We start from the raw sequence: 13497 nt of genomic DNA, 5'->3' as shown, positions 1-13497 counted from the left end.
CAGCACCATGCTGTACCTACCGATCCATACAGCACCATGCTGTACCTACCGATCCATACAGCACCATCCTGTACCTACCGATCCATACAGCACCATGCAGTACCTACCGATCCATACAGCACCATGCTGTACCTAGTGATCCATACAGCACCATGCTGTACATACTGATCCATACAGCACCATGCTGTACCTACTGATCCATACAGCACCATGCTGATCCTTACAGCACCATGCTGTACCTACTGATCCATACGGCACCATGCTGTACCTACTGATCAATACAGCACCATGCTGATCCTTACAGCACCATGCTGTACCTACTGATCCATACAGCACCATGCTGATCCTTACAGCACCATGCTGTACCTACTGATCCATACAGCACCATGCTGTACCTAATGATCCTTACAGCACCATGCTGTACCTACCGATCCATACAGCACCATGCTGTACCTACCGATCCATACAGCACCATGCTGTACCTACCGATCCATACAGCACCATGCTGTACCTACCGATCCATACAGCACCATGCTGTACCTACCGATCCATACAGCACCATGCTGTACCTACCGATCCATACAGCACCATGCTGTACCTACCGATCCATACAGCACCATGCTGTACATACTGATCCATACAGCACCATGCTGTACCTACTGATCCATACAGCACCATGCTGTACCTACTGATCCATACAGCACCATGCTGATCCTTACAGCACCATGCTGTACCTACTGATCCATACGGCACCATGCTGTACCTACTGATCCATACAGCACCATGCTGATCCTTACAGCACCATGCTGTACCTACTGATCCATACAGCACCATGCTGATCCTTACAGCACCATGCTGTACCTACTGATCCATACAGCACCATGCTGTACCTACTGATCCATACAGCACCATGCTGATCCTTACAGCACCATGCTGTACCTAGTGATCCATACAGCACCATGCTGTACCTACCGATCCATACAGCACCATGCTGTACCTAGTGATCCATACAGCACCATGCTGTACCTAGTGATCCATACAGCACCATGCTGTACCTAGTGATCCATACAGCACCATGCTGTACCTAGTGATCCATACAGCACCATGCTGTACCTAGTGATCCATACAGCACCATGCTGTACCTAGTGATCCATACAGCACCATGCTGTACCTACTGATCCATACAGCACCATGCTGATCCTTACAGCACCATGCTGTACCTACTGATCCATACAGCACCATGCTGATCCTTACAGCACCATGCTGTACCTACTGATCAATACAGCACCATGCTGTACCTACTGATCCATTCAGCACCATGCTGATCCTTACAGCACCATGCTGATCCATACAGCACCATGCTGTACCTACTGATCCATACAGCACCATGCTGTACCTACTGATCCATACAGCACCATGCTGTACCTACTGATCCATACAGCACCATGCTGTACCTACTGATCCATACAGCACCATGCTGTACCTACTGATCCATACAGCACCATGCTGTACCTACTGATCCATACAGCACCATGCTGTACCTACTGATCCATACAGCACCATGCTGTACCTACTGATCTATACAGCACCATGCTGTACCTACTGATCCATACAGCACCATGCTGTACCTACTGATCCATACAGCACCATGCTGTACCTACTGATCCATACAGCACCATGCTGTACCAACCGATCCATACAGCACCATTCTATACCTACTGATGAGGAGGACGTGCCAGCGATGACAAAAACACACGCTCACACACACACTCTGAGCTTAGCCTGAGGAAAAAACGCACTGAAGGTCATGTACTGTTGAAGACATATGTACAGAGTGTGAGTGAACCGTGTCACCAAAAGGACTAAATAAATCAACCCCAGTTAGGAAAATCACTGTGACCGAGACAGACATTAGGATCACACAAGCACACACACAGTTACATGATAATGGTTCATCGGGAGTATTGATTCCTGCTGAAACCTGCTGATATTCTCTAAGCAGTGATGATGAGGAAGCTGGATATCTGCTGATATTAACTAAGCAGTGACGATGAGGTAGCCAACCACCCAGGAGACGTCTGTAAATGAGAAAAATGGATTTAACTGACGCACTAATAAACTGAGCTGAACCGCTCGAGGTGCAGGAGGCTTTGAGCATAATATACAGCACTGTAAGTCCATCAAAATACATTTACCACAATAGATTTAATCGTACAGTACTACATTCTTTGAACTCTAATGCCATAGATGGGTGTGGAAACAATTCTTACTGTGTCATAATGGCTTGGTGATGCGGAGCGTCACGAGAATTTTCAATCCCAATGATGATAACTAACAATCATTTAAGCTTTGACCATTTAAGCGAGGTTTGTAAGACCCTGGGTTTAATAATAATTAGGCAAAGTCTCAGATTCTGCAAAACGTTCATTCTTTATTCAGAGAGTACTCTGAAGTCAAAAATGCAAACACAGTCATTTTATAACTCTCACCCCCACCTACACACACACACACACAGTTTATCACTTTTCTACCAGCCTGGCAGTTTCTAGCTGTTCCTCTCCTCCCTAGATTAGAGGGGCCTTGGAAGGGCCCTCTTTCCTGTTGTCAGTTTTCAGAGTTACAACCAGGTCATGTGTAGTTCAATTGTCCTTTGTTTTCTCAACCATACATTTCTCACCCTTAACTTGTCTCACACACACATTATTGGATTATAGTCTTATAATTCTAATACATTTCACACCGTTAAATACGTTTTAGGGTGGAATTCTTGAGTCATTACTTTAAACATATAAATTCCTTTATCAGGAGCCATGGAGATAGTGTCATAATGGCTTGGTGATGCGGATCCACGGAGATAGTGTAATACGTGTTCTATTTCATTCTGTGGGTGAAATTCCCTCCGTTGGGCTAGCACTGATACTATAATAAGACAAAGGAGACGAGAGAGAGACAGACAGAGAGACTCCCAAACCTTCCACAACAAAGCCATCACCTAAAGAGAGAAGAGTCCCCTAAGCAAGCTGGTCCTGGAGCTCTGTTCAGAAACACAAACAGACCCCACAGAGCCCCAGGACAGCAACACAATTAGACCCAACCAAATCATGAAAAAATAAAAAGATAATTACTTGAAAATAGTGATTTAAAAAAAAACTGAGCAAACTGGAATGCTATTTGGCCTTAAACAGAGAGTACACAGTGGCAGAATACCTGACCACTGTGACTGACCCAAACTTAAGGAAAACTTTGACTATGTACAGACTCACTGACCACAGCCTTGCTATTGAGAAAGGCTCCAATAGGCAGACCTGGCACTTGAGAGAAGATATGCTATGTGCAACACTGCCGACAAAATTATGTGGAAACTGAGCTGCAATTCGTAACCTCCTGCCAAATGTATGACCATATTACAGATGTTTGATCACTCTTTTGTTGCTGTGAATCTTTCTGCACAGCAGTAAATGCAAACGTGTCGATTAATCTAGGTTTAAAAAGGCTTCTAAAGATTGTAATTTCCACTTTAAAATGTCAAACTTGATTTTTCATATCGAAAAATGTATCAATCCCTACAAAAAAATGTCAACTAATTATAATTCACATTTCCTGTTTGTGCAGGATTATTTTCCTTCTGTAGCAAACTGGCTCAAATTAAGAACCTAAAAGCATTTCGCTAGGATTTCACTACAACCGCAATAACATCTGCTAAATATGTGTATGGACCAATCAAAACCGCAAAATATGTGTGTGACCAATCAAATCTGCTAAATATGTGTATGGACCAATCAAAAACTCAAAATATGTGTATGGACCAGTCAAATCTGCTAAATATGTGTATGAGACCAATCACATCTGCTAAATATGTGTATGGACCAATCACATCTGCTAAATATGTGTATGGACCAATCACATCTGCTAAATATGTGTATGGACCAATCACATCTGCTAAATATGTGTATGGACCAGTAACATCTGCTAAATATGAGTATGGACCAATCACATCTGCTAAATATGAGTATGGACCAATCACATCTGCTAAATATGTGTATGGACCAATCACATCTGCTAAATATGAGTATGGACCAATAACATCTCCTAAATATGAGTATGGACCAATAACATCTGCTAAATATGAGTATGGACCAGTAAAACTTGAATTGATTTGATACATCTTTAGAGACACATATTTTCCTGAGATTTCACAGACACGCAAAGAATTAGAAAACAAATCAAACATTGATCAACTCCCATATCTACTGGGTGAAATACCACAGTGTTCCATCACAGCAGCAATATTAGTGACCTGTTGCCACAAGAAAAGGTCAACCAGTGAAGAACAAACACCATTGTAAATACAGCCCATATTTATGTTTATTTATTTATCTATTTTTATGTATATATTATTTTCAAACTCTTGGGAGTGTAATATTTACTGTTCATTTCTGATTGTTTATTTAATTTATAATTGGTGTCTAGTTCAGTTGCTTTGGCAATGTTAATGTGTTTTCCAATGCTAATAAAGCCCTTTGAATTGAGAGAGAGATAAATAGAGGGAGATGGACTGGGGGGGGGGGTGCGTCATAAATGTGCCTCCTGATGTAGAAGGAGCCAATGGAGTGTCCCTAATGAAGAATAATGCAGTGCTCTGGAGACAAACAAAGAACCACTCAGCACCACAGCGCCGACCACAGACACTAACAGTACTGTCCCAGTCCTGCACAGACCTTAGACCACAGACACTAACAGTACTGTCCCAGCCCTGCACAGACCTTAGACCACAGACACTAACAGTACTGTCCCAGCCCTGCAGACCTTAGACCACAGACACTAACAGTACTGTCCCAGCCCTGCAGACCTTAGACCACAGACACTAACAGTACTGTCCCAGTCCTGCACAGACCTTAGACCACAGACACTAAGAGTACTGTCCCAGTCCTGCACAGACCTTAGACCACAGACACTAACAGTACTGTCCCAGCCCTGCACAGACCTTAGACCACAGACACTAAGAGTACTGTCCCAGTCCTGCACAGACCTTAGACCACAGACACTAACAGTACTGTCCCAGTCCTGCACAGACCTTAGACCACAGACACTAACAGTACTGTCCCAGCCCTGCACAGACCTTAGACCACAGACACTAACAGTACTGTCCCAGTCCTGCACAGACCTTAGACCACAGACACTAACAGTACTGTCCCAGCCCTGCAGACCTTAGACCACAGACACTAAGAGTACTGTCCCAGTCCTGCACAGACCTTAGACCACAGACACTAACAGTACTGTCCCAGCCCTGCACAGACCTTAGACCACAGACACTAACAGTACTGTCCCAGTCCTGCACAGACCTTAGTTCACAGACACTAACAGTACTGTCCCAGCCCTGCACAGACCTTAGACCACAGACACTAACAGTACTGTCCCAGCCCTGCACAGACCTTAGACCACAGACACTAACAGTACTGTCCCAGCCCTGCACAGACCTTAGACCACAGACACTAACAGTACTGTCCCAGTCCTGCACAGACCTTAGACCACAGACACTAACAGTACTGTCCCAGTCCTGCACAGACCTTAGACCACAGACACTAACAGTACTGTCCCAGCCCTGCACAGACCTTAGACCACAGACACTAACAGTACTGTCCCAGCCCTGCACAGACCTTAGTTAGACCCACCATTAACACTTTATAGGGCTTCTTTAGAAAGACCCCACACAGTCAGTATGGCACTGTGTGTGTGTGTGTGTGTGTCTGAGTACGGCAGCACTAGACACTAACCCAGTTGTTCAGACACAGTAGACCTCACCATACCCCTTGCCAACGGCGCTCAGGCAACACTTCACCCAGAACTAACACTAGACACGGCTCCTAACCCCTAGAGGTACAATATAATACTGTTCCATTTCCCAACCTGGCAATGGAGCTAAAACACGCTGTTGCCCCACGTACTTTGTATTCATATATCACTCCAGAGTCAAGGCAGAAAATTAACACAAAACCACTTGTATTAGAGTTACAGATGGTTACTTAGATTCTGAGAGCCAAGATTTATTTTTGTGTTCAACATCGCAGGACAGCAGGTTTAACCTGTATTATACTGTATATTGATACTATACTATTATATAGTCATATAATATAATGTTGTAAAACTGTATATATTGATATAGATTGATAGTGTTTGTATACATCAAGAGGGAATGAGGAAACGGACGATGATATGTGTATAACCTCCAGTCCTCATCAAGAGAATTGATTTGTGTAAAATAGCATGAGACTAGCTATAAAACTGAAAAAAAATCAGGGCGATGTGATTTGGCAGCCGATCCGACCGCAACATGCAATCTTCTCCTCCCTGAATTTGTAGTGAAGTGTCACGCTAAGGCAGAAAACAGAGAGCGGCCGGATCCACGGCAGGCTGAGGCTGATGTCACAGGCTGTGATCATAGTGTGTCTTTCGGGCTCTCTCTCTCTGTGTGTGTGTGTGTGTGTGTGTGTGTGTGTGTCTCTCTCTCTGTGTGTCTGTCTCTCTCTCTCTGTGTATGTGTGTGTGTGTGTGTGTGTGTGTCTCTTTGTCTCTCTCTGTGTCTGTCTGTCTGTGTGTGTGTCTGTGTCTGTCTGTCTGTGTCTGTCTGTCTGTGTGTCTGTCTGTCTGTCTGTCTGTCTGTCTGTGTCTGTCTGTCTGTGTCTGTCTGTCTGTAATGCATCTATCCCCGATCTTTGTCACTTTCTATTATTGAGATGGACCCATCCAAGACAGAGTTGTGTCTCTCTGTCTCTCTCTCTGTGTCTGTGTGTGTCTATGTCTATGTCTATGTCTATGTCTGTGTCTGTGTCTGTGTCTGTGTGTGTGTGTGTGTGTGTGTGTGTGTGTCTGTAATGCATCTATCCCCGATCTTTGTCACTTTCTATTATTGAGATGGACCCATCCAAGACAGTGTTGTGTCTCATAAGGCTCCCTATATAGGCCATAGTCAAAAGTAGTGCCCCACATAGGGAACAGGGGGCCATTCACTGGTACCCTGATAGCATATGAACAGGTCATAAGCTATGGCAGTATGTGTAGAATTACAGGAAATTAAGCGTTAAACTGCTAAACGTTTTCTCAGCCTCATGACAAAATGTGTAGAAAAGCAGGAAATTTGCTTTAAAAATGAATAAATAAATATAAATGACTCATGGTAAAATGTGCACAATTGCCTAACACTAACACTAACACCAACCATAGCACTAACACTAGCACTAGCACTAGCCCTAGCACTAACACTAGCCCTAACCATAACACTAACCGTAACACTAGCCCTAGCACTAGCACTAACCGTAACACTAGCACTAGCCCTAGCACTAACCCTAACACTAGCACTAACACTAACACTAGCACTAACCCTAACACTAGCCCTAGCACTAACACTAACTGTAACATTCGCACTAGCACTAACCCTAACCATAACACTAACCCTAACCCTAACACTAGCACTAACACTAACCCTAGCACTAACACTAGCCCTAACACTAGCCCTAACACTAGCCCTAACACTAGCCCTAACACTAGCCCTAACCCTAGCACTAACCCTAGCACTAACCCTAGCACTAGCACTAACACTAGCGCTAGCACTAACCCTAACCCTAGCGCTAGCACTAACCCTAGCACTAGCACTAGCACTAACCGTAACACTAGCACTAGCCCTAGCACTAGCACTAGCACTAACCCTAACACTAGCACTAGCACTATCCGTAAAACTAGCACTAACACTAACACTAGCCCTAGCCCTAGCACTAACACTAACACTAACACTAACCCTAACTGTAACATTCGCACTAGCACTAGCCCTAACCCTAACACTTGCACTAACACTAACCCTAGCACTAACACTAGCCCTAACCCTAGCACTAACCCTAACACTAGCACTAACACTAGCACTAACACTAGCACTAACACTAGCACTAACACTAGCACTAAGCTTAACCCTTGGGGCGGCAGGGTAGCCTAGAGGTTAGAGCGTTGGACTAGCAACCGAAAGGTTGCAAGTTCAAATCCCCGAGCTGACAAGGTAAAAATCTGTCGTTCTGCCCCTGAACAGGCAGCTGTTTCCTGGTAGGGCTTCATTGAAAATAAGAATTTGTTCTTAACTGACTTGCCTAGTTACATAAAGGTAAAATAACCCTAATACTAGCCATCTTGCTTGTTTTTAGGAATTATTGTTGGGGTGAAGCCTGCAGGAGATTTCAAGGCTACTGTTTAGTAGACAGATTTCATTCAACATATTGAAATCAATTTCAATTAATTTCAGTCATTTACTTTCATCTCCATTCATTTCTGCCATCGCTGTAACTTCCTACTGTAGCCTGAATCTAATCTCATCCTGAATATTGATTTGATATGCGCTTCTATAAAAAGTTGCATACAATCTAGTCCGTGTTCTGTACTCCAGTCTCAGTGAGGGATGGTTGTTGGTCTAGGCTGAGGTCTAGGTAGCTCTACAGTCAAGATGGAAGAAGAGGAGGCGAGGAAGGAGGAGGAGGGAGAGGAAAAAACATACGGGGGGTCAGTGCATTTAGTTAAAATGTGCCTATAGGGGGAGACTACATTACATAACTACTACACCTCACTTGTCGAGAGAGAAAGAGAGAGAGAGAGATTAGAGGGAAATGAGACATTAAGGATGAGGTCAGACTCTGACACAAAACGGTTTATGCCCAAAATGGCATCCTATTCCCTATATAGTGCACAACTTTCTCCCAGGGCCCATAGTGGAGTTTATAAGGGTGCATTTGGGGACAATGTATATGGTTGCTTTGGAACAGACTGACCAGCAGGAGGCACCGTTGGCCTTCTAATCTAGTGGAACAGACTGACCAGCAGGAGGCACCGTTGGCCTTCTAATCTAGTGGAACAGACTGACCAGCAGGAGGCACCGTTGGCCTTCTAATCTAGTGGAACAGACTGACCAGCAGGAGGCACCGTTGGCCTTCTAATCTAGTGGAACAGACTGACCAGCAGGAGGCACCGTTGGCCTTCTAATCTAGTGGAACAGACTGACCAGCAGGAGGCACCGTTGGGCCTTCTAATCTAGTGGAACAGACTGACCAGCAGGAGGCACCGTTGGCCTTCTAATCTAGTGGAACAGACTGACCAGCAGGAGGCACCGTTGGTCTTCTAATCTAGTGGAACAGACTGACCAGCAGGAGGCACCGTTGGCCTTCTAATCTAGTGGAACAGACTGACCAGCAGGAGGCACCGTTGGCCTTCTAATCTAGTGGAACAGACTGACCAGCAGGAGGCACCGTTGGCCTTCTAATCTAGTGGAACAGACTGACCAGCAGGAGGCACCGTTGGCCTTCTAATCTAGTGGAACAGACTGACCAGCAGGAGGCACCGTTGGGCTTCTAATCTAGTGGAACAGACTGACCAGCAGGAGGCACCGTTGGCTCTTCTAATCTAGTGGAACAGACTGACCAGCAGGAGGCACCGTTGGCCTTCTAATCTAGTGGAACAGACTGACCAGCAGGAGGCACCGTTGGCCTTCTAATCTAGTGGAACAGACTGACCAGCAGGAGGCACCGTTGGCCTTCTAATCTAGTGGAACAGACTGACCTGCAGGAGGCACCGTTGGCCTTCTAATCTAGTGGAACAGACTGACCAGCAGGAGGCACCGTTGGCCTTCTAATCTAGTGGAACAGACTGACCAGCAGGAGGCACCGTTGGCCTTCTAATCTAGTGGAACAGACTGACCAGCAGGAGGCACCGTTGGCCTTCTAATCTAGTGGAACAGACTGACCAGCAGGAGGCACCGTTGGCCTTCTAATCTAGTGGAACAGACTGACCAGCAGGAGGCACCGTTGGCCTTCTAATCTAGTGGAACAGACTGACCTGCAGGAGGCACCGTTGGCCTTCTAATCTAGTGGAACAGACTGACCAGCAGGAGGCACCGTTGGCCTTCTAATCTAGTGGAACAGACTGACCAGCAGGAGGCACCGTTGGCCTTCTAATCTAGTGGAACAGACTGACCAGCAGGAGGCACCGTTGGCCTTCTAATCTAGTGGAACAGACTGACCAGCAGGAGGCACCGTTGGCCTTCTAATCTAGTGGAACAGACTGACCAGCAGGAGGCACCGTTGGCCTTCTAATCTAGTGGAACAGACTGACCAGCAGGAGGCACCGTTGGCCTTCTAATCTAGTGGAACAGACTGACCAGCAGGAGGCACCGTTGGCCTTCTAATCTAGTGGAACAGACTGACCAGCAGGAGGCACCGTTGGCCTTCTAATCTAGTGGAACAGACTGACCTGCAGGAGGCACCGTTGGCCTTCTAATCTAGTGGAACAGACTGACCAGCAGGAGGCACCGTTGGCCTTCTAATCTAGTGGAACAGACTGACCAGCAGGAGGCACCGTTGGCCTTCTAATCTAGTGGAACAGACTGACCTGCAGGAGGCACCGTTGGCCTTCTAATCTAGTGGAACAGACTGACCAGCAGGAGGCACCGTTGGCCTTCTAATCTAGTGGAACAGACTGACCAGCAGGAGGCACCGTTGGCCTTCTAATCTAGTGGAACAGACTGACCAGCAGGAGGCACCGTTGGCCTTCTAATCTAGTGGAACAGACTGACCAGCAGGAGGCACCGTTGGCCTTCTAATCTAGTGGAACAGACTGACCAGCAGGAGGCACCGTTGGCCTTCTAATCTAGTGGAACAGACTGACCAGCAGGAGGCACCGTTGGGCTTCTAATCTAGTGGAACAGACTGACCAGCAGGAGGCACCGTTGGCCTTCTAATCTAGTGGAACAGACTGACCTGCAGGAGGCACCGTTGGTCTTCTAATCTAGTGGAACAGACTGACCAGCAGGAGGCACCGTTGGCCTTCTAATCTAGTGGAACAGACTGACCAGCAGGAGGCACCGTTGGCCTTCTAATCTAGTGGAACAGACTGACCAGCAGGAGGCACCGTTGGCCTTCTAATCTAGTGGAACAGACTGACCAGCAGGAGGCACCGTTGGTCTTCTAATCTAGTGGAACAGACTGACCAGCAGGAGGCACCGTTGGCCTTCTAATCTAGTGGAACAGAACGATCTACATGAGGCCGTTGGCTGAGAGGCCAAAGAGATAGGATTATCTTCGCTTTTGATATCATGCATCATATCATATCAATGTTCCCAGGTTCTCCCATGTCACCATGCTTCTCCACACACTCAACTGGCTTCTAGTCAATGCTTTCAATCTATTACAAGCAAGACCGTGGTGCTTACCTGCTCCGTCCTACCTTCAGATTTCTCAAACCCTACATCCCAAACCGAGCACTGCGTTCTGCCACCTCTGGTCTCTTGGACGGTCCCACCCCTGCGCGAGGTCAGCTCCCACTCATCCCAGTCACAGCTCTTCTCTGTCCTGGCACCCCAGTAGTGGAACCAGCTTCCCCCTCAAGCTAGGACAGCAGTGTCCCTTCCCATCCAACCCCTCAAGCTAGGACAGCAGTGTCCCTGCCCCATCCAACCCCTCAAGCTAGGACAGCAGTGTCCCTGCCCCATCCAACCCCTCAAGCTAGGACAGCAGTGTCCCTGCCCCATCCAACCCTTCAAGCTAGGACAGCAGTGTCCCTGCCCCATCCAACTCCCCTCAAGCTAGGACAGCAGTGTCCCTGCCCCTCCCTCAAGCTAGGACAGCAGTGTCCCTGCCCCTCCCTCAAGCTAGGACAGCAGTGTCCCTGCCCCTCCCTCAAGCTAGGACAGCAGTGTCCCTGCCCCTCCCTCAAGCTAGGACAGCAGTGTCCCTGTCCCTCCCTCAAGCTAGGACAGCAGTGTCCCTGCCCCTTCCAACTCCCCTCAAGCTAGGACAGCAGTGTCCCTGCCCCATCCAACCCCTCAAGCTAGGACAGCAGTGTCCCTGCCCCTCCCTCAAGCTAGGACAGCAGTGTCCCTGCCCCTCCCTCAAGCTAGGACAGCAGTGTCCCTGCCCCTCCCTCAAGCTAGGACAGCAGTGTCCCTGCCCCTCCCTCAAGCTAGGACAGCAGTGTCCCTGCCCCTCCCTCAAGCTAGGACAGCAGTGTCCCTGCCCCTCCCTCAAGCTAGGACAGCAGTGTCCCTGCCCCCCCCCCATAAAGACTAACTTTGCACTTGACTTGTATTACTAGTACTGACTGCTGATAGGCTGATAGTAAGTAACTTCTCCTCAGTAAAGTCTATGACTGTAACATGTGGTTGTTCTGACCTAGCTACCTTAAGATTAATGGACAAACTATTTGTTGCTCAGGATAAGACCATCTGTAATATGACAAACATGTAAATGTAAAATGTAACCCTTGTGTAGTCTTATTTACATTCTGTATACTCCCTTTGTCCTAAGGATAAAACATGACCCACATTCACTACACCCCTAAAATAAAGCAGCTTAATTGAATTTTAAACACTAAATCTATTTTGCATGAAGAAACAACCTGTCATTCATTACAAACTTTGTGAATATCTGGGTTTTCCCTCTTCACAATGCAGAGACTGCATTTAATCAGTGGACACCATTCGTTTCTATTACAACACACCTGTAATAATTGTTTTCTTTACTAAAGTAGAGGTTTATTATTATTATTGCTGAAGGTACTGCATAGGTAAAAACATGATTTTTTTAGCAAGAGATAGCACTTGTACAGCCTAAGAAAGTAGCAGAAATGTGCAGAAAGTAGTTTTGAATGCATTTTATTGAAGGTAAACGATAACAGTCGAACTTTTTTGGCAACATAGTGATATATTCTTATATACTGTACATTGAGGAATTCAATGACAAAATACTTGTCTTCTCCCATTTTTTGAACCATTGCCCCACCCACAAGATGTATAAACAACAATAATAAATAATAATAAAATAATCTAATAGATACAAAACAAAAATGTGAAGAAAATAAATAAATCAATTCTAATTCGCACATGTAGGACAGTATGCAAGTGTGTGTGCATGGACTTTGCGGATGTATTTCTCATATGTGCAGCACATAGTATTTGTTTTACAGTTGTTCTTTGAGAGGCAGAATTGGCATCTTCTCCTCTTGCCTGCCCCCAGCTACAGCCTCAGGTGGATCATGACAAGATTCAGCCGCCTGAACAGCTTTCACAAGCTCTGCAGAGGCTGCTGTACGGGGGAGGCGCTCCCTTCTTTGAATGTGTGGGGTTACAAGTGCCTTTCCCAGCTGCTCCAGGAACACCCTCCTCTTGTTCCGCTTATCAGGCATCCAGGTAGGGTTGATCTTGTTCCATATCACGAAGGTATTGTATGAGGACACATCAATGATGTTATGGAAGAGGGACCAGGGACCAGCGTGCAGTCATCCTCCTGCAGCTGTAAGTTCCAATCACCTTGTCCAGGTTGTCCACGCCTCCTTTGTTGTGGTTGTAGTCCAGGATGATGCCTGGCTTCCTGTCCTCACGATCACTGATCTCAGCCGTTTTGTGCTCAGAAGGACCACATTCTTGTTCGTCTTTGGGAGGTAAGATACTAGAGGGGTGGTGGGGGTGAAGGCAAA

Source organism: Salmo salar, chromosome ssa12 (genome assembly GCF_905237065.1).
Source record: "Salmo salar chromosome ssa12, Ssal_v3.1, whole genome shotgun sequence".
NCBI lineage: Eukaryota > Metazoa > Chordata > Actinopteri > Salmoniformes > Salmonidae > Salmo > Salmo salar.
This window is presented reverse-complemented; position numbering follows the sequence as displayed.